The 22,682-nt window shown below is 36.7% G+C and overlaps 1 protein-coding gene across 2 annotated transcripts in view; it reads right to left on the bottom strand.

The window, feature by feature from the left end:
* NEGR1 (neuronal growth regulator 1) overlaps positions 1-22,682 on the bottom strand; it is an 892,406-nt gene that overhangs the window by 417,185 nt on the left and 452,539 nt on the right. The gene's annotated exons all lie outside the window — the stretch shown is intronic.

Below are 22,682 nucleotides of genomic sequence, written 5' to 3'. Positions count from 1 at the left end.
GACTACACGCGCCCGCCACCACTCCTGGCTAATTTTTTGCATGTTTTTAGTAAAGACGGGTTTCACCGTGTTAGCCAGGGTGATCTCCATCTCCTGACCTCGTGATCCGCCCGCCTCAGCCTCCCAAAGTGCTGGGATTACAGGCGTGGGCCACCGCGCCCAGCCACAGAAGCTGTTTAGTTTAATTAGATCCCATTTGTCAATTTTGGCTTTTGTTGTCATTGCTTTTGGTGTTTTGATCATGAAGTCTTTGCCCATGCCTATGTCCTGAATGGTATTGCCTAGGTTTTCTTCTAGGGTTTGTATGGTTTTAGTTCTTAAGTTTATTATTTGCAGAACGCCTGACATACTGTAAGTGCTCAAAAATCCTAGTTTGTCCCTCTCCTCATCCTTCTTCCTTATCCCTGTAACATACTGTTCATGTCCTCATATTCTACTTTCAATCAAAATTATTTGTTTTCTTTCCACATGGTAGCCTCTGTGCACTTATGCTTTGCCTTCGTCTTTATTAAGAGAGGCCTCTGTTCCCATCCAGCCTCATCCCTTCTCTTGAGCACTAAGCCTTTAACTACTCAAGGGCTCCATTTCACTACTCCTCCCATTCTCTCCCACATCATCCAGTGTTTCACCTTTATGAGATCATTCCCATAGCATGTATTATAGTTCCTCAATCTTTAATAAAAAATAAACAGAAACAGAAAAACAACAAAAGAGCTCTTGAGCAATCTTTTCTGTTTACTGCCTCATTTTACAATGAAATGCCTCAAAACAGTGTTTGTAGTCATCATATAATTTTCTCTTGATTTCTTTCTAATTACACTTTCACCACTACTACTTCCTGCAACTACCTTCTTTCCTACCATCCCACAAAGAAGCACATTACTTAACCCAGTGACCGGTTCTCAGCTCTCATCTTACTTAGTGTATTACTCAACGTTTAGAATAATTGATCATTTTGTTCCCCTTGAAACATTTTCTCCGCTTTTCTGCACATCACACTCTTCTGGTTTTCTACTAACCTTTACTGGCCTCTCTTTGCCAGTCAGCTCTGAAGGTTTTTTTCCCTTGTCTCACTAGTCTCCTGATGTTAGAGCATCTCAAGCATAGATTGTTGGACCTCCTTTTATCTACATTACTGCTTTAGTGAGTCCATCACATTTTATGGTCTGAAATACCAACTAAAAAGTCAACAACTCTTCCCTGAATTGTAGACACAGATCTCCCTCATTTCTTTTCTTTGGGTTCAAGATTAGATGTACAATTCTCTGCTCAGTATCTTCACATGGTTGTCTGGTACATATCTCAACATGTCTAATGAAAACTCTTGTTATTTCCACTCAAACTATCTATCATGTCAGCCTTTCTTATCTCAGTTAATCATAACTAGTTTTTCCAATTTGCTCAAACCAAAATCCTTGAAATCACCCTCGGTTTCCTTCTTATTCTCACACTCCACATCTATTATCCGAAAATCTATTTGTCTCTAACTTTAGAGCCTCCTAACTTCTCCTGCTGTTGTCCATGTCCCAGGCAATCAGTTCTCAACACAGAAGTCACAGTAATTCTAATAAAATAAATCAGATTGCATTGCTTTTCTGCCCAAACACTCTAATAGTTTCTTATCTGTTATGTACTGCATTCTGTTGTTAGCAGAAATAAGGACATGAAAGGTGATTGTGATGAGGGTTCTGAAAGAAAAAGGGAAGACAGTAGTGCAATCTATCATTATTTTAGAAAACATGTATATCGTTAACATCATGTTAGTGGAAATATGAACACTAAAGATGCTCTGGTAGGGTCTCAGATGAAAATGAGGAACATGTTATCAGAGACTGAAAGAAAAATGGTCCATGCTATGAAGTGGCAAAAACTTGGCTGAATTATGTTCTAGTGTTTTGTGGAAGGTAGAGCTGAAAAACAATAAACAGATATTTAGCTGAAAAGATTGCTAAGCAAAATGTTGAAGGTGCAGCTTGGATTTTCCTTACTGCTTATGATAAAATGAGAAAGGAGAGAAATAAACAGAAGAAGAAATTATTAACAGAAAAAAAAAAAAACCCAGAACTTAAAGATTTAGAGAATTATCAGTTTACACGTACTGCAAAAAAATGAGAAAGTGTGTTCTGGAAGGGACAGCAAAGGTATGGCTAAACAAGTACTCCATAAAGAGATTGCCCCTGGATTTAATCAGCTATCTCTCCAGTAGCCAGCACAGGAAAATAGAACTATTCATATGCGAACATGCTTTATCCTTCAAAAAAAGAAAGCATGACCTTGAAGGTAATTCAGCCATCATCAGAGCTCCCACTTGCACCACAGGCCCACAGCATACATGCCCAGGAAGCAAGATTGTTTACTTCTCAGAGAGGGTGGGGCCACCTCCTAGATTTCAGTAGCCAAACTGTCCCTTAAAGAGTCATGGGGGCAGGATAATGCTTAAGGCTATGGAGGTGATGCTGCTGCCTTGTTCGGCCTGGAGAGCAGAGCATCTGGCCAAAGAGGAGTATTCTTAAGCCTTAAGATCTAATAAAATGCCTCGATAGGTTTTAGAATGGCTTAGGACTCATCAGGTCTTTCTTCTTTCTGATTTCTCTCTCTTGGAATGGGAATGTTTATCTTATTCTCAATCCACTGTTGTAATTTTAACACACATAACTAGTCTTGTTTCACAGGTTCATAGCTGGCAAGGAACTTTGCCTCAGGATGAGGCATACCTCTTGACTCACCTGTATTCTATTTAGATGATATTTAGATGAAACTTTGGACTTGAAATTTATGCCGAAATGGGTTAAGACTTTTGGTGCTGTTAGCAAGGGGTGAATATATTGCAAGTGAGGACATGAATTTGGGGAAGTGGGACAGAGGTAAGAATTTTATGGGCCAAATTGTGTTCCCCCAAATTTATATGTTGAAATCCTAACCTCCAATGTGACTTTGAGGGTTTGTAGACAGGGCCTTTAGGGAGGTAACTCACGTTAAATGGGGTCATCATGGTTGGCCCGTAATCTAATATGACTGATGTCCTTATAATAAGAGGCAGAGACATGAGACCTCTCTTTCTTTCTGCATACACACAGAAAAATGGCCATGGGAGGACACAACCAGAATGTGGCTATATATGAGTCAGGAAGACAGATACCACCAGAAACCATCCCTGATAGCACCTTGATCAAGAAGTTTCATAAAAATAAATATATTTTGTTAAGTTGCTCAGTCTTTGGTATTCTGTTATGGCAGCTCAAGCAGAATAATATACCATCACACTCAGAGCCAGCGGTATAGTCTGTCCAGTGGCTGACAGTGGCCTTCCTCTCTATATCCTGTTGTTTTTCCAATATAATGTATTACTATTTTTCTATCAGCTCCATTGGTTCCTTACTCTCTGGCATTCCCATGGCTCAGGGCCTATAACTTGCAGTTCCATTTATCTGGACTCTCCCTCCAGATATATGCATAGCTTTTTCCCTGTACTTCTTTTAATTCTTTGTCCAAATATAACCTTGTCAAAAATGATTTCCTTGAACATTCTGCTTACAAATTTTACCTTCCTACCTTTCTTGATAAAAAAAAGTCTTCATGGAACCTGCCACCTTCTGACATATTATATAAATTACTTATACATTTTGTTTCTTGTCCCTTCTTACTAAAACCAAAGTTCCTTGAATAGAAATTTTTGTCAATCTTGGTCACTGTTCACTTCAGTGCCTAGAATAGATTCTGTCAGATAATAAATGGTTAATAAGCATTTGTTAAATTAATGGAAATGTATTTATATTTTCTTCTCTGCTAGTCAAAGAATAATGACCTTCATATTTGTACTTCTAAGGCCTCTATGGTAAATATAAAATATTTAATACTTTCATTAAATATTTTTATTAAATATGAATAGAATAATAACAAAATAATAAATCAAGGTTGATAACAGGGAGAGAAATCAGGGGTCTAGTATACAACCCTACCATTTATTTCATTTCTGACATTTATATAAAGTTGTTATTCTGTGTAACATTTGGACATAATTGCTAGGAATAGGACACTTATCTTAGGCTGTGTTTGTTTTTTCACATGTTATAAACTTGATAATAAACAGCAATAACAGGTCCTGTTGCCAAGCTTGCCAACTAACGTGAATGTTGCAAGGTGAATTAATTAGTGAGAACAGATGTCATGCATGCAATACAGTTCTAAGAGATTCGCTGGCCATGGTCCAGTAGCTGGCCTCTAAGTACAGACTGCATACATAGATACCATCCAGTTTAGGTTCACATGTGGAATCACAGAGATGTCTTTGCACTGTTTTTGAATATCACTTTCAAGGATAATAATACACCAACATAATTTTTGAGATAATTGGAATGTTGTATTCAGCTAGGTATTTCATTGCAAGCTCACTACAGTTTGCAAACAATATTTACAATTTCTCATATTTCTTTTGTTAAATGCTTAACTACTTGCCTGCTGTAATGTATAACAGGCAAAGAATTGAAATGCATGTGCACCTGGTTTATTTTAATAGCAAATTTTTATTCATGTTCTCAGTAATAGGCGTAGGAAAAGCAAACAGAAATTAAGTGGTTAATGAAAAAATAATGACTATGGAAAATTTGCTTTTGCAAACTGCTTAAGTTCTCATTATCCAAATAAAAATGATTGAAAATAATCTCAAAATGAAGTAAGGATTTCAATCTATTACCTTTCTTAACATCTGCCACACGTTTACCAAGAAATTCCCATTATTATTTCTAAAATTAAGCAATATCTAACTCAAGAATCTGAATATTGCAGTGGGCAATAAATGCAAAGTGTATTATGAAAACCATGTCACAATAAACAAAACCTCTGCTTTTTCCATTGGACAGGTTAGTTCCCTGGCCAATACCTTTTTAATCAACTGTTGATTTGGTCTGACCATGAAGATATATTAAAGCTATATTAAAATTTTTAAGAAAATATACTATAAATTATTTAAAAATCTAGCTCCTGAAGTTAAGCACCATTTGAATTTTTAAAATTATCTTAAAGTTCTGTCTTTCATACTGTAGTTGGAATCCTTGTAAAGCCCTGTGATAACAAAGGTTTTTAATACTGTAGTATAAAAAAAGTATCAAATGAGTGTGTAGGTCTATAAAAAGTAAGAAATAATTTCAACTCAAAATCCTTTTGAAAATTCCTCCTACCCACCATCGTTAAAAAAAAAAAAAAAAAAAATCTAGCATGTATTTTTCTTACTTTACCTACAGGTTCTTGATGTCAGAGTCATAAACTGGTTCAGGAAATTGTTATAATATAGGCAAAACTTCATACTAATGAAGAAATTATTATTTTCCCAAAATTGTGGTAAGCTATTTGTATACATTATTCCATCTAATACTTACAATGGCCCTATAAGGCAATAATCTTATCTCTAATAAAATGTTAAAAAGTGGGTAATCTCCCCAAGTGTTGAGACCAGTACATGTCAGATAAGGCCTCAGACTTATCTGAAATGAAACTGTCTTTTGGCACTAATAACTTTTAATCCCCATCCTACATCCTAGCATGCCACATAAACTTAAGTACTGCACAGACATGTCCATCTGTTTTTAAAATAAATGCTGTATGGGACATTTTAAGAGTAATTAGAAAGAATTTCATATTGTTTTTGTGCAATAAAGCACTGAAATATGACTAAAAAGACTTACAATTTAAAATGCAAACTTCCATCATTTATGGACAGAGAAACTGAACATTTTATGTAATAGATAAAAGATAAGTCAATCAAATAAACAACAACAAAAAATAACAGTGAAACACCCTGAAAAAAGACTGATCAAAAGTGTATACAGACAGAAATTACAATGGCCAAAAGTAGAAATAGAAGAAAGTGATACTACATTCCAAATCTAATGATTTAATGAATTCCTCTTGAAGAGGAACTGAGGTTAATGGAAATTGTTAATGCTTAATTTAGCTGCATACAATGCTCTGATTTTTTATTTTATTTGGATTTAGCCTCACTTTACGCTTTTTCTGCATTTACAAAGTCTAAGGTAACAAACCATTTCAATTTTTTTTTTTTAATCAATATTTCAACCCAGGAGATAAAACTGAGGACTGAAAATACAATTCCAAAATTTGGAGGGGACAAATCCAGTGAGGAGTTTCTTACTGAAGTTTATTCTTACTTCCTACCTGAGTAACTTTCACACTGCAACAGCTCATCTGTAACTGAGAGGGAAACAGTGAGTACCTCCAAAAAAGCTTTCTAAGCAGATTCTTTTGTATTTACTTCTGTTTTCATAAATATAAAAATGCACAAAAAAGAGATTGGTCATATATTTTCCACTCTCCAAGAAAATATTACTATCTCATTCTTATACCTACACACATATTTTATCCTTTAACAGATTTTTAAAATATCATTTATTTATGTACAACAGTAAATAACTGAAATGAGAGGACAATAAGAACAGCTATTGGTCCCTAATGTATAAAATGGCACATGATATCATACAACTTTTTGCAAGAAAAAGTAAAACATACCAATCCCTCCCCCAGGATCACCACCACCAAACACCAAAGAGTTGTAACTCTTAGGAGGGAAAAATCACTCTGAAATCATTTTAAATATGAGGAACTGAATCCAATCAAAAGAGAAGAAATACATGTTCCATGAGTTTTCAAACTTTATGAATTTCACTATCACTTTAAATTCTTCAGTAGCTACTATGGATTTTTTAGGTTCTGTTTTGAATAACTCAAAATAGTCTCTCGCCCTCCTATAGGTATGCACGGTGGAGATGAAAACAAATATTTTTGAGTGCTAACTGTGATTTAAATATATTATTCATTTCTCACAGTCATTATGCCAGGTAAATATTTTCCCTGTTTTACAGATGAAGTAAGCCTGAGAAGAGAGGTTTGGGAGCCTGTCAGTCCCACAGCTGGTTCAGGCCTACAAGTATATTCCACACATGTAGCTCAAAAGAGTCTTTATTATACTTTTTACCGTAGCTGCATGATTTTTGAATAAACAAAAGAACGTACTTCACCTGCTCTGCAATCCAAGGTAATACTAGTTCTGAACTTCTAAAAGCAGTAACGTGAAAAGGAATAGGATTTGGTGCATAAAATCTTCCCCCAGCTCCTTGTTACATATTGTTATTTCAGAAAAAAAAAAATAGAAAATGAGAGATTTTTTTTTCACAGTGGTAGACACCCAAAAAAGAATATGTGATTTTCCTCCTCTTAAACTATCTAAAGCTTCTAAATCAATGCATATCAACATAGCTCAAAGTAAACATAAATGACACTAACAAGACTTGTCTATCTGTAGCTTATTTTCTATATATGGCAATTCATCACTGGCTAGCAAAACCTAATAAGAGTGTGTATATTTGGTCTTATTTTTCCATTTACATGATTAGCTCCTTAGTTGCATTGTGATTGAGAAGGATCCTTTTAAAGTGCTTTACTTATTGCTTATTAAACATGTATCTCCATGTGTGCAAAAGCAGCATGGGTGGGGGGGCACTGATAAGTGATGGATACACAGGAAAGAAAATGACTATCCCTCCATTCATTGTTTCCAATTAATTTGTGTTGCAAAAGAGTGTGTGCCCTTGTGGAAAGTGGTGCTTCTCTGAGGTTTTGATTAACCTGCATCGTAACACTTCTCCCATCATCATTACACAAGGCAGTTAAGTAAACAGACATAATAGGCCTTGGTCTCGTCTTTAGAAATTTACTGCCGTGGAAATTCAGCTAGCTATCTCCTTTATCTTGCTTTTCAAAGAGTGATTTAAGTGCCACCCACATGGTGAAGCAACAGTAAGCTAAGTTGCCACAATCATTTATTCACAAAATATTTCTTGTGTGTCATCTATTTCTTAGGCTTTGTATTAGGCACTGGGGTTATAAAAGTAAATCAAGTATGCCCTTCAAGTTTTTGCAAAGTAATGAATACAGATGATCAAAAAGGACTAATTAAACAACCACAATCTAAAAATCCTTTACTTTATCAAAGGTATCCATAGAAATAATGGATAAAAGTAAACAAGAATGTCTCTACTAACTATTCTCTGAGTTCATAGTATTATTATATAGGGCATACAACTTCCTGACAAAATGAAGCTAACATGTCCTGTGTGTGTGTGTGTGTGTGTGTGAGTGAGTGGGTGGGTGCGTGCACACGCGTGTGTGTGTGTGTGCATGTGCACACGTAGTAATTCACAAGCTCAACATTCTAAAGTGACTCCAGTGTCACTTGGTTACAAGTACATGAAATTAATATATGATTTCTGAAAGTCTTACCAACCTGTGATCCTAACAGACAAATTGCTTTAAGCGAGTCAAGGAAAAAACACAAAAGTTTTGTATGAAGGGAAACTAAAACCATCTCAGACAAATGGTAATGGTCTCTTAAAAGATTTTCAAAAGATTTTTATTATCAGTGAACTGCAATGGTTGATCCAGATGAAGTTGATTGTGAACCATGAGCTGATTATGTTGGAGGAAATAATATATTATCATTTATTCAAGCTAGCAATCTCTGGGTGCACAATCTGCACTCTGGATTAATTAGCAATGGCAGACAGCAGAGCAGCTTTGGGGTAAGGAAGAGGTTAAGCTGGACTTAACTTATGCTTTGGTTAAGCTTTCCTTTGTGTTCCAGGACTTAATGGCTACTTTCCCACTCATTTCAAATTATTTAAAAAGTGTCTAATTATACAGTAATAACATTTTTGAAATCATGGTTTTTCTTTTACACAGAGAATGGAATTGACAGGATGGTGCGCTTCCCCTACACGATCTACAGTATTCATTCGAGCCACTAGCCTTACAGTAAATCTTGCAATTTTCCAGTCAGATAATCTAATCATCACCATGAATAGAACTGAAAGAGTATTAATACTGTATGCCATATCAAATGTACAATATTGAAACACATTAAAAGCTTTTTAATGAGTTTACTGAAAGGCAATATTGTTTAAGATTTGTCAAATTTGTTGATATGGTTTGGATTTGTATCTCCTCCCAAACCTCATGTCGAATTATAATCCCCACTGTTGGAGGAGAAACTTGGTGGGAGGTTGTTCCCCTCCCTGTGTCCATGTGTTCTCATTGTTTAGCTCCCACTTGTAACTGAGAATATGCAGTGTTTGGTTTTCTGTTTCTGTGTTAGTTTGCTGACAATAATGGCTTTCAGCTCCATCCATGCCCCTGCAAAGGACATGAATTCATTCTTTTTTATGGCTGTACAATATTCCATGGTGTATATGTACCACATTTTCTTTATCCAGTCTACCATTGATGGGCATCTGGGTTGATTCCATGCCTTTACTATTGTGAATAGTGCTGCAATGAGCATACATGTGCATGTATCTTTATAATAGAGTCATTTATATTCCTTTGGGTATATACCCAGTAATGGGATTGCTGGATCAAATGGTATTTCTGGTTCTAGGTCTTTGAGGAATTGTTACACTGTCTTCCACAATGGCTGAACTAATTTACATTCCCACCAACAGTGTAAAAGCGTTCCTATTTCTCCACAGCCTTGGGAGCAGCTGTTGTTTCTCGACTTTTTAATAATCACCATTCTGACTGGTGTGAGATGGTATCTTATTTTGGTTTTGATTTGCATTTTTCTAATGATCAGTGATGTTGCACTTCTTTTCAATGTTTGTGGGCTGCATGAACGTCTTCTTTTGAGAAGTGTCTATTCGTGTCCTTCGCTCATTTTTTAATGGAGTTGTGTTTTTGTTATGCTTTTTCTAGTAAATTTGTTTAAAGTCCTCGTAGATCCCAGATATTAGATCTTTGTCAGATGGAGAGATTGCAAAAATTTTCTCCCATTCTGTAGATTGTCTGTTCACTCTGATGATAGTTTATTTTGTTGGGCTCTTTAGTTTAATTAGATCCCATTTGCTGAGCTCTTTAGTGTAATTATATCACATGTGTCAAATTTTGCTTTTGTTGCAATTGCCTTAGGTGTTTTCATAATGAAATCTTTGCCTTACCTATGTCCTGAATTGTATTGCCTAGATTTACTTCTAGGATTTTAATAAATTTGGACTTCACATTTAAGTCTTTAATCCATCTTGAGTTAATTTTTGTATAAGGTGTATGGAAGGAGTCCAGTTTCAATTTTCTGTATATGGCTAGCCAGTTTTCCCAGCATTACAAATTAGAGAATCCTTTCCCCATTGCTTATTTTTGCTAGGTTTGTTGAATATCAGATGGTCGTAGATGTGCAGTCTTCTTTCTGAGTTCTCTATTCTGTTGCATTGGTCTATGTGTCTGTTTTTGTACCAGTACCATGCTGTTTTGGTTACTGTAGCCTTATAGGATAGTTTGAAGTCAAATAGCAAGATGCTTCTAGCTTTTTTTCTTTTTGTTTAGGGTTGTCTTCCCTATATCAGCTCTTTTTTGTGTTCCATAAGAATTTTAAAGTAGTTTTTTTTTTTTCTAATTCTGTGAAGAATGTCAATGGTAGTTTAATGGGAATGGCATTGAATTTCTGAATTCTTTTGGAAACTATGGCCATTTTCATGATATTGATTCTTCCTATACATGAGCATGGAATGTTCTTCCATTTGTTTGTGTCCTCTCTGATTTCCTTGAGAAGTAGTTTATAGTCCTTGAAGAGGTCCTTCACTTCTCTTGTTAGCTGTATTCCTAGGTATTTCATTCTCTTTACAGCAATTGTGAATGGGAGTTCATTCAATATCTGACTTTCTCCTTGTCTATTGTTGGTGTATAGGGATGCTTGTGGTTTTTGCACATTGATTTTGTATCCTGAAATTTGCTGAATTTGCTTATCAGCTTAAGAAGCTTCCAGGCTGAGACTATGCAGTTTTTAGATACAGCATCATGTGATCTGCAAACAGAGACCATTTGACTCCCTCCCTTCCTATTTGAATACACTTTATTTCTTTCTCTTGCCTGATTACCCTTACCAGAACTTCCAATACTATGTGGTGGAGTAGTGAGAGAGGACATCCTTGTCTTGTGCCAGTCTTCAAGGGGAATGTTTCTAGCTTTTGCCCATTCAGTATGATATTGGCTGTGGATTTGTCATAAATGTCTCTTAATATTTTGAGGACTATTCCATCAATACCTAGATTATTGAGAGTTTTTAACTTGAAGGGATGTTGAATTTTATCAAAGGTCTTTTCTGCGTCTATTGAGATAATCATGTGGTTTTTGTCTTTAGTTCTGTTTATTGATTTGTGTGTGCTGAAACAGCCTTGTGTCCTGGGGATGAAGCTGACTTGATCATGGTGAATAAGCTTTTTTATGTGTTGCTGGATTCAGTTTGCAAGTATTTTACTGAAGATTTTTGCATTGATGTTCATCAGGGATATTGGTCTGAAGTTTTCTTTTTTTGTTGTGTCTCTGTCAGGTTTTGGTATCAGGGTGATGCTTGCCTCATAAAATGAGTTAGAGAGAAGTCCCTTCTTTTCAATTTTTTGGAATAGTTTCAGAAAAAATGATACCAGCTCCTCTTTGTACCTCTGGTAGAATTCAGCCATAAATCTGTCTGGTCCAGGACTTTTTTTGGTTGGCAGGCTATTTATTACTGTCTGAATTTCAGAACTTATTATTGGATTATTCAGGGATTCAACTTCTTTCTGGTTCAGACTTGGGAGGGTGTATGTATCCAGCAATTTATCTATTTCTTCTAGATTTTCCAGTTCATTTGCATAGAAGTGTTTATAGTATTATCGGATGGTTGTTTGCATTTTTGGGGGATCAGTGGTGATATCCCCTTTATCACTTTTTATTGTGTCTATTTGATGCTTCTCTTTTTTCTTCTTTATTAGTCTAGCTAGCAGTCTATTTTATTAATTTTTTCAAACAACTAGCTCCTGGCTTCATTGATTCTTTTGAAAGATCTCCTTCAGTTCCACTCTGATCTTGGTTATTTCTTGTCTTCCGCTAGCTTTGAAGTTTGTTTGCTCTTGGTTCTCCAGTTATTTTAGTTGTAACATCAGGGTGTCAATTTGAGATCTTTTTAGCTTTTTGATGTGGGCAGTTGGTGCTATTAATTTCTGTCTTAACACTGCTTTAGCTGCACACCAGAGATTCCAATATGTTGTCTCTTTGCTCTCATTGGTTTCCAAGAACTTACTGATTTCTGCCTTAATTTCCTTATTTACCCAGGAGTCATTCAGGAGTAGGTTGTTCAATTTCCATGTAGTTGTGTGGTTTTGAGTAAGTTTCTTAATCGTGAGCTCTAAGTTGATTGTGCTATGGTCTGAGAAACTGTTTGTTGTGATTTCAGTTCTTTTGCATTTGCTGAGGAGTGTTTTACTTCCGCTTACGTGATTGATTTTAGAGTAAGTGCCATGTGTTGATGAGAAGGACGTATATTCTGTTGTTTTGGGGTGGAGAGTTCTGTAGATCTGTATCAGGTCCACTTGATCCAGGGCTGAGGTCAAGTCCTAAATATCCTTGTTAATTTTCTGTCTCAATTATCTGTCTAATATTGGCAATAGCGTGTTAAAATCTCCCACTATTGTTGTGTGGGAATCTAAGTCTCTTTTTAGGGCTCTAAAAACTTGTTTTATGAATCTGGGTGCTGCTGTATTGAGTGTATATATATTTAGGTTACTTAGTTCTTCTTGTTGAATTGATCTCTTTACCATTATGTATTGCCCTTCCCAAAGTTCTTTTTACTATATAACACTGACTGCCAAATATTCTAAGTTTTAAGATTCTGATTAGTAGTGTCTCCCTTCCTTTCAGGTACAGAGGAAACAATTCTCTAGCCAAATGTGCTATTGGTAAAATCCATCATGAACATCCTCTTCCATTCTCTTCCTCCACTTTTTTTACTTATGATTTTCCCTATCCATTTAAGTGAGTCAGTGATCACTGATAAATTGGATCATGGATGAAGTGATAAAAGGTTTAACGTATTACTCTTTCATAGAACTTAGCTACTTTTCCACTATCAGTAAATAACCACCCGTTATGTCCTTAACTTGCTTTTTACACAAATTGAATTTCAAGGTGCATCAATAAAATCAATTCCTTTCAAACACCCTAAGTTTTTTATCCCAAATATCCTTTGTCTTACTTATTTAGGAAATGAAGAAAACACAGTGAAATTTAAGTATTTGCTTATGTACCTGCTGTTTGGTCTGAATTCAAATTCATGACCAGAAAATTCAAAAAGAACTCAATATGTGAAATCCTAATTTGCTTTCTTATTATGCTGGCTTTTGTATGCTCAACAATTTCGTGCCTTCTTTTCCCTCAAACGCTCTATATGATTCCCTTCCTTTTACACCAGCACACATGCACTTTTACCATCTTAGCAGAAAACCTGGTGTATTAGTCCATTTTCATACTGCTATGAAGAAATAACTGAGATAGGGCAATTTATTTTAAAAAGGGGCTTAATGGACTCACAGTGCCACATGGCTAGGGAGGCCTCACAATCATGACAGAAGTTAAAGGAGGAGCAAAGGCATATCTTAGGTGGCAGCAGGCAAGAGAGCGTGTGCAGGGGAACTGCCCTTTATAAAACCATCAGATCTCATAAGACTTATTTACTATCATGAGAACAGCATGAGAAATACCCACCCCCATGATTCAATTACCTGCCTCCTGGTCCCTCCCATGACAGGTGGGTATTATGGGAGCTACAATTCAAGATGAGATTTGGGTGGGGGCACAGATAAACCATATCACTTTGTTTCATACAGTCAAGTAGGAAATTGCTCCTCTTCCCATTCCACAATCTACCAATTAATCTGCATCTGTGCCCACACTCTCTGCCTTCTTGAATATTGCCATGAATAAAATATTTGTGGTTCTATCAAAGGCCAGCTCTTCAAACTGTGCTTGTATTACATCCCTTATGGCCTCTCAAAAACTTTCCCCCTAATATTATCTATTTTTAATCAATAGTGTCACTTCTTTTTTCTCTCTGCTATCTCTTACTAGAAAAAAATGACAAGAACTATCCTGACTCCAGTCCCTCTTCACTTAGCACCCATTCCTTTATTTGCCTCCACAGTAAGTCAACTTGCCAAGTTTTTAATAGTTGCATTCTCTCCTCAGCCCACTCCAATCAGGTTTCCGCCTCTAACATTCTGGCAGAGTTTCTACAGCTGAAGTTTACCAATGGCCTCTGTGTAGACATGGAGATGTGCTGCGCCTACTCCTTTTAAAGAAAAGACTTGCTCATGCAGTTTCCAGGGGATATGGTGAGCAGACCGCATCCAGCTATCAGCTTCTCCAAGTTTGGTCTCAACCACCTGGCTCAAACAGCCCACGTTCAATGGCTAAGCAAGATGGTAGTACACAGTGACGGCCATTTTGCTGACATAGGCTAATTCTGGTGGGCATTTTGGCCTGAGAACTTCCCCACCAGGTTGGAAAAGCTTAGTTAGACGTTCATCACAACTTAACATTTTCCTCTGATCAGTCTTACTTCCTTCCTCCTTTCCTTTCACAGGCACTATTCCCTAATAAACATCTTACATGCACACCCAGCCTTTGCTTCCAGAAAATCCAACCTGGACAGTCAATACCAGGACTAGATCAAGAAAGCAGGCTGGAAGATGGGGTTTAGTTTTTGGAACTAGATTATTCGCCACCTGCAGGCAATGATGACTCATCACTAGTAAGGAGGAACACAGACTGTGCCTGGCAAAAAGTGGCATCCAAAGGAAACTTTCACCTGGTAACCTGGTAGAGTGTGAGGATATATTGATAGAAACAGCAGGTGTTGCTGCTGTTATTGAAATGCATGAAAAATGTACATAAAACTTTACCAGGATTGGATGGCTATGGCTAAGCACTGCTGGTGTTCTACAGTCATGTTGCCAAATACAGTAGCCATTAGCATGCATTACTATTGTGTATTTGAAATGCAGCTAGTTTAACCTATATGTATTGGGGCCAACAGTCATATGAAAAAATGCTCAGCATCACTAATCATTAGAGAAATGCAAATCAAAACCACAGTGAGATGCCATCTCACACCAGTCAGAATAGCTATTATTAAAAACTCAAAAAATTACAGACACTAGCAAGGTTGTAAAATAAAGGGGAACACTTATGCACTGGTAATTGGGGTGCAAATTAGATCAGCAATTGTGAAAAGCAATGTGGCAATTCCTCAAAGAACTTAGAATTACCATTCGACCCAGCAAATCTCATTATTGAGTATATACCCACAGGAATATAAATCTTTCTACCATAAAGACATATACATGAGTATGTTCACCACAGAACTATGCACAATTGCAAAGACATGGAATCAACCTGAATGTCCACCAACAGTAGACTGGATCAAGAAAATGTGGTACATATACACCTTGGAATACTATGCTGCCATTAAAAAAAAATAATGAGCTCATGTCTTTGCAGCAGCAACAAGGAGGCCATTATCTAACTAAGCAAACTAATGAGGGAACGGAAAACCAAATACCACATGTTCTCACTTATAGATGGGAGCTAAAATGATAAGAACACATAGACACAAAGAAGGGAACAACAGACCTTAGGGCCTACTTGAGGATGGAGGTTGGGAGGAGGGAGATGTTCTGAAAAACTACCTGTAGGTACTATGCTTATTACTTGGGTGACAAAATAATCTGTACACCAAACTTCTGTAAAGCGCATTTTACCTATATAATGAACCTGCACATGTGACTCTGAATCTAAAATAAAACAAAAGCTAAAAAAAGAATAAATAAATAAAAATAAACTGTATGTACAAAATCGAAGCAGGTTAATTTTTTAAATAATAAAAGCTCTAGCAGAGTGACAGTCAAAGAATCCTGACCCACAGATGGTTACAGAGATGTTAATAAAACACGGCATCCATAGGAGCAAAACAAAAAATGTTTTGTTTTGCTTTACATTTTAATATGTTACTACTAGAAGTATTTGAAAGTACCTAGGTGGCTCATATTATATTTCTATTGTACAATCGAGCATTATAGAACAAAGCATTTAGATTAGGTATAGGAAAGCTAGATGTAGAAGCCAGTGGGCCTTTTATATTTTATATAAATAAGTCAGCATCTGTTCTAGTGAGGGGCTAAAGAAAGCTGAGGCACAATTCTGAAACTAGGATGACTCCTAGAAATACAGAAAAAGTGATGTTGGTGCCAGTAACAGCTTATTATCTTCTCATGGTAATAGAATTCTGCCAAGCAACAAGCCCCACCATATGCATAGAACTATTCAGCTTTTCTATTCTTGGAAAAGACCTAGTAATTAGATGATGGGAAAAGAGATGTCCAACAGTAAAGACTGTATCATCAGTGGCACTGAAAAATGAATCCAGTTATGCATCAGCTATGATTGGAGAGAAAGAAAACTAGTAACATAAAAATAAATGCCATGATAGACCAAATACAACAAGAATCCTCTATTTAGTATCCTTGGAGAGGTTCAAGAAGGGTTTGTATCTGTAAAATAAGAACAGTATATTATGAAAAAGGAATGATCATAGAATAAGAAAGAGCTCTTGGAAATTAAGCAAGTATTTACTAAAACTAAAAATTGAAATGAAGAATTGAAAGGTAAAGTTGAGGACATTTTCTATAACATGAAAATAAAGAACAAAGAGATAGAAAAGAAAAGAGAATCATCTGGGGAAGTATATTTTACTAATTCCATAAAATGCTCCAGAAATAGATGCCATTGTATGCACAACTCATTCTAGAAATAAATTAATGCAAATCTATGTCAAAGGGGGGAAAAAGTGAAATTGAAATGCCAGAATTGCCCTGGTAGGCTCTGGAGGAAGGGGATAACAGGGTCAGGAAAATGCTAGGATGAATATTCAATGAACAGTTGAAAGACCCTGTAGATGAGTACACTCCACATGAAGGCCAGAAGACACCAAGGCTATTATGTAGGTGCTAAAAGGATGACACAGCATCAATAAAAATTCCCTGATAACTCTCTGGGCAAGAACCAGAAGGGGAACAGGCTATTACAGATTGTGTCCCACTGATGCCAGTGTGGATAATACGATTTCAAAATATTAGGAACAAAGGGGCAATGTTTCATTGTCAGAATCTAATGGGGTTGTACTTTTATTTTTTGGTAATGAAAGCTATATCAGAGTGATAAACAAGAAATTGTGACCCACAGATGGTTATGGAGATGTTAATAAAACACGACACCCGTAGAGACAAAATAAATAGACTGCCAACATGAGCACTACTCAGATTTTAGCAGCAAAAGAACTCAAAATTAGATGACCAGGAGATTGAGGGCAGTCACAGCAATAAAAATTCATGATCCCTTTCCCAGTTTCCAGACCTGAGCCAGTTTTCAGACAAAGAACCCATTCAATGCAGATGTGGCGCTGACTAGGAGTAAGGAGCCCACAATTATATGGTAAATGTACATGATAATGATTCCTCCAGTCTTTCCCTACAGGGATTATGGTCATTTGATTGGGGAAATTAAATGCCTAGGTAATTTGATGACTGTTGGACACAAGATTTAAGTTGAAGTTGATACCCAGAGCCCATCATCATGGTCTCCTTGTTGGAGTAGGACAATATACGGGTCATATGACACACAATTAAATGAAGTTGAGGTTAGGGTCCACCTTATAGAGTATCTACTAACAGTCATCTCTCTTGTCATGTACAATCAAGAATGACACTTGGGAGTCGGAACTTTGGTCACTTGGGTCAGAGCTATCACACAGCATGAGGCCAAGTGAATATCCCTGAACTTGCTCCTTCCCTCCTTCAGCAGGGAGAATAAATCAAAATCACTATTTAATCCTGGGAGTGGGAGATGGGGTTAAAAATTAGTGCCACCCTTATGGATTTCACGAATGTAGAGGTATTTGTTCTCATAATATTATTATTTAATTCACTAGTCTGAACCCTGGAAAAACAAGATGGATTCTGAAAGATAACTACAAGCTTAACCCAGAAATAGTCCCCTTTTGCATCTGCCATGCCAGATGTAGTATATTGCTAGAGCAGATTAATATGGCCTAAGGAACTTGGTATAAAGCCATTATTCTGGAAAATGTGTTCTTTTCTATCTCAATCAGAAAAGACAATCAGAAACAGTTCACATTTACATGGATTGAACAACAATATTAATTTATAGTTTTGCCTCAGGGCTATGTTAACTCTTCTGCCCTCTGCTATAATATAGTCTAAAGAGATCTGCACCATCTGGATAACCCACAGTACTTCACATTAATCCATTATATCAATGATATTATATTGATGATGCCAGATGAGCAAGAGGTAGCTAACATTCTGAAGGCCTTGGAATAACACATGCATTCCAGAGGGTGTGAAATAGAACCTGTGAAGTTTAAGGGGTCAGGCTGTCCAAAACTATTTGAAGAGTCCTAAGTAAAGAATAAATACTGCATTTTGTACTTCCTAACACAAAGAAGGGAATACAATGTCCTAGTGGGTATTTGCATTCTAAAAGGTAACCTATTCATTTAATACTTAGAAATGTACTGGTTGACACAAAAGATTGAACAATATTTGAGTGAAACCAAAGCAGAAAGGGCTCTGAAGAGGTTCAGGCTAAGGTTCAACAGCCCCACCACTTGGGCCACATAATTTGGTGAAGCCTACAGTGTTGGAGCTATCAGTGATGGGAAAAAAAAATACCATATGATATCTGTGGCAAGTCCTAGTAAAAAAAAATCACAACACAGGCCTCCAGGGACCCGAAGACATCATGACATTTGCAGCAAAACTGTATGTCCTTTGAAAACTATGTCCTGGTAGAGACGGAGCACCTGACCATGCAACACCAAATGATGATTATCAGAAATTACACAAGAAAGAGATACATTTGAGATGAAGCATGAGCGGGACAGGCAGACATAAGCAAGCAACATGAGCAGATAATTCAGAACCCCATGGCAGTATTATTGCACCAGCAACTCCTCCCTCAGCCCATATCCAGGCCTCATAGGAGGTCTGGTATGACCAACTAATAAAGGGGGAAGTGATTTTAATTTGGTTTCCAGAAGGTTTTTCTTTGTATGTGAATGTGAGCCAAAAATGGACAGTAGCTACACTATAGCCTTAAACCGTATGCTTGAAAGACAGTAGTGAGGGGAAATTCTTTCAGTGAGTGAGGGCTTTAGGCAGTGCAACTGGTCTTCTACTTCATGTGGAAAGAGAAGAGGCACAAAATGTAGCCAAGAGGTGGCCTACGCAAATGGCCTGGAAGCAAAAAGCTACACTGTCACGTACAAGGATGAATGACGTAGAAACACATTGATAGACCTACAGGACTTGCACAAAGTGAGAAGATCTATGTATTATATGTTGATATCCACTATAGAACACCTGCAATGAAAGAGGCATTTAACAACCAAGTGGACAAAATGATCTAGCCAGCTACTGCCAGCTAGCCGCTATCATTGGTTTCATGAGTGCTGGTACAATCAGCACATAAACAAAGTATCCATGATGTCAAATATGAATACTACACATGGGTCCAACAGCATCAGCTCCCACTTGTCAAGGCTGATCTAGCTCCTGTTGCTGCTAAGTGTCCAATTGCCCACAACGTGCTAATCCTGAGCCCCCATTATGGCACCACTGCTTGAGGAGACTGGACACATGAGGGCAGGTTGACTGCATCGTTTCCCTTGCATTCTGGAAAGGTTAGTGGTTTGTTCTCACAGGAATAGATTCATTCCATGTAGAGCTTTGCACTTCCTGCCATTTGGACCTGCCTTGGCCAGTTCCACTATTAAAGGCTCATAGCATGTTTGTGCCACTAGCATGGAATCCCATTCACACAGGCTACCCTTTTACAGCCAAAGAGGTGCATGAATGGACTTATGACCACAGGATCCACTGGTTGTATTGCATACCTAATCCAGACTGCTGACCATATAATGTGTTAGAACCACTTGCTGAAAGCATAGCTGAAATGCCAGATTGCAGGCAATAGTCTGAGAGGAGAGAGTGCCATCCTCCAAAATCTAGAATATGCATTGAATCAAAGACCTTTATGTGGTGCTGCGTCCCTGTTAGGAAGAATTCAAAGCTCTAGGAATCAATGGGTGGCATCCCTAATCTACCTCTGTGTAAACATGGCAGCTAGGATGTGTACTTGATCTCTAGGATGCGTACTTCGGAATCAGTCTCACATATCCTAATGTATACAGTAATGGAGATGCTTCCTCCAGAGTCCAAATTTCTGCATCTTTTTTTTTTTTTTTTTTTTTGCCCAGAATTAAACATTTCTTCACAGGATTATGAATAGGGAGACATCCATTCCCTTCTGGAGAAAACCAAATCTCCACTCAATAAGGTGTGATCTAAATGTAATCCCAAATTATTTCTAAATTGACTATGCTTTATTCCACCATATCCATGATAACCTTGTTATACCCTTTCTCTCATTCTGGGTAGAAGCAACTGTGAAAAGAAATTGAAGAGGTAAATAAACTTTCAATGTTTAGAGAATATTTGCTTTTCTATGTAAAAAAGAAAACATGTTTTGCATTTCCGGGGTGATCCTTGCTGCCAAAACTGATAAAAATTAACTTGGCAATTTTGATATATTTTATCCTCTATTCTTAGCACACTTTTTTCTTACTCCACAGCATCTCAGACCTGAGCCTATAATCTACAGACAGGTTACCTAAATTTCAAGAAACTTATAGCTTCACACCAGAGTTTCCAGTCCGTATTTTGTTTCTTCTTCCATATTTCCTGAATTTTTATATCCTTAAGAAAAGGCTGTACAGATAAAGTGTTGAGAAAACAGTAGCAATGATAGCAGATTTACCACCTGCCCATTTACTGCCTGCAGATTTATGGCCAATACAGCCTATTTTGCCATCTGGGTCAAAGTCATATTTTCAGTGGAAATATTTTGGTAAGTTATTGCTGGCATTTTTTACATGCAGGTGGTGATCACACAGGTTTTATGGCACTTTCATAACTGTGCATCTGACTGAAGTGCACAGAAGCTGATCTTTTGTGAATGTCTACAGAAGCAATTCGATGAAATGAAATGCAGTCTATTCATTACATTTACCAGTGTGGGAGGAACTCCTTAAACATGAAATATAAGCCTGAGAAAGGTGCCAAGTCATCTACCCTGTTTGTTTCCAGAGGATACACTGTGGTACCCAGGAAAAAAAAAATAATTGGCTACTCTTGCACACTGAGGCTAGTGATACCAAGAGAGTTTCAGAGTTGATGGTGGATATTTGTTCAGAATAGGACAAAAACTAGTTAATTTTGATACATTAGCCACTACCATTTTCTCACTTTTTTATTGAAAACACGGGGCAGTTCATTTGTTTCTTTTGCTAAACATATAAATATATTGTGAAGAAGAGAAAAGATCATAAAAAACAACTGGAGAGTGAAAAAGGCATGGGACTCAAAATCAGAAGACCTGGATTCTCATGAAAATTCTATAACGTGAGAGCCATATAATCTTACCCATTTTATTGAGCCTCACTTTTCTCTTTTGCAAATGGAGAAAGGAGGTGATGATAGGAACTACATACTTTTTAAAATTTAAGTATAATTTACATGTACCAATTCAGCCTCAAGTGTTCAAAAAGATGAATCTTGACAACTGTAAACTATTGTGTAATCATCATCCAAAAGAAGTTATAGAACATTTCCATTCACTCCAGTGCCCCTTTACAGTCAGTCTTTGTTCCTCTGCACACATAGAAGCAGCAAGAACTTCTGTATTCTGTAATATTAAATAGTTTGGGCTATTTTGTACTTCATACAAATGGAATCATCTAACTTCTTTTGCCCACCAGAATGTCTGTAAGATTTGTCCACATTGCATGTGTCATTGATTTATTCTTAGTTATTACTGATTATATACCTGAATAATCAACAATTTACCCATCTATTCTCTTATTTATGGATATTTGAGTTGTTTTTAGCTTTTGATTTTTACAAATTAGACTGCTTTTGTTATTCATGTACAAGTTTTTGTGGATATGTTTTCATTTATCTGGGGTAAATATCTGGGTGTGGAATTTCTAGGTCATAATGCAGCTGTTTTTAACTTTGTAAGAAACTACCAAAAAATTATCCGAACGTATGGTACCATTTTAAACACTCACCAGCAGCTCTAATTGTTCCACATCTCTGCCAACACTTGGTATTATCAGTCTTTTTGATTTTAGTCATTCTGGGAGATGTAAAATAGTATTTCATTGTGGTTTCAATTTGAATTTTCTAGATGGCTAATGAGGTAGAACTTCTTTTCATATGTAAATCACAAAGAATTTAGATGTGGTTTAAATCTCCTTCAGAAAACAGTCTGAGTTCTATTCTCCTCCTCTGTTTTCAATAGGCATTTATAACTCATCTGTGTAGCTTTTAAAATCTCTGCATGCTTTGGTCCCACTTCTACACATTTTCATTCAGAAGATCTAGCATAAACCTCTTTAAAATATGATTCTGATTCACAAAGGAACCACTGGGTTATGCTCCAGGTATCTGACAGGTTTTTAATACTACTAATATATTTATTATAGCATAAAAGGGCAATATAAAAATAATTAAGAACATCAACTTTACGATAAGCAAGACTAGATACTGAATCCTTGTCTACACTTCCTCTCTACGGAATTTTGTGCAAGGTGTGGAATCTCTCTAAATCTCAGCTTCTTAATCTATAAATTGAGAGGAATTATAATACTTACAGATCTATGAAAAGGATCAAAT

The sequence above is a fragment of the Macaca fascicularis genome, chromosome 1 (assembly GCF_037993035.2).
Source record: "Macaca fascicularis isolate 582-1 chromosome 1, T2T-MFA8v1.1".
Taxonomy (NCBI): domain Eukaryota; kingdom Metazoa; phylum Chordata; class Mammalia; order Primates; family Cercopithecidae; genus Macaca; species Macaca fascicularis.
The sequence above is the reverse complement of the archived record's forward strand: the minus strand, read 5'-3'. Positions and strand labels throughout refer to the sequence as shown.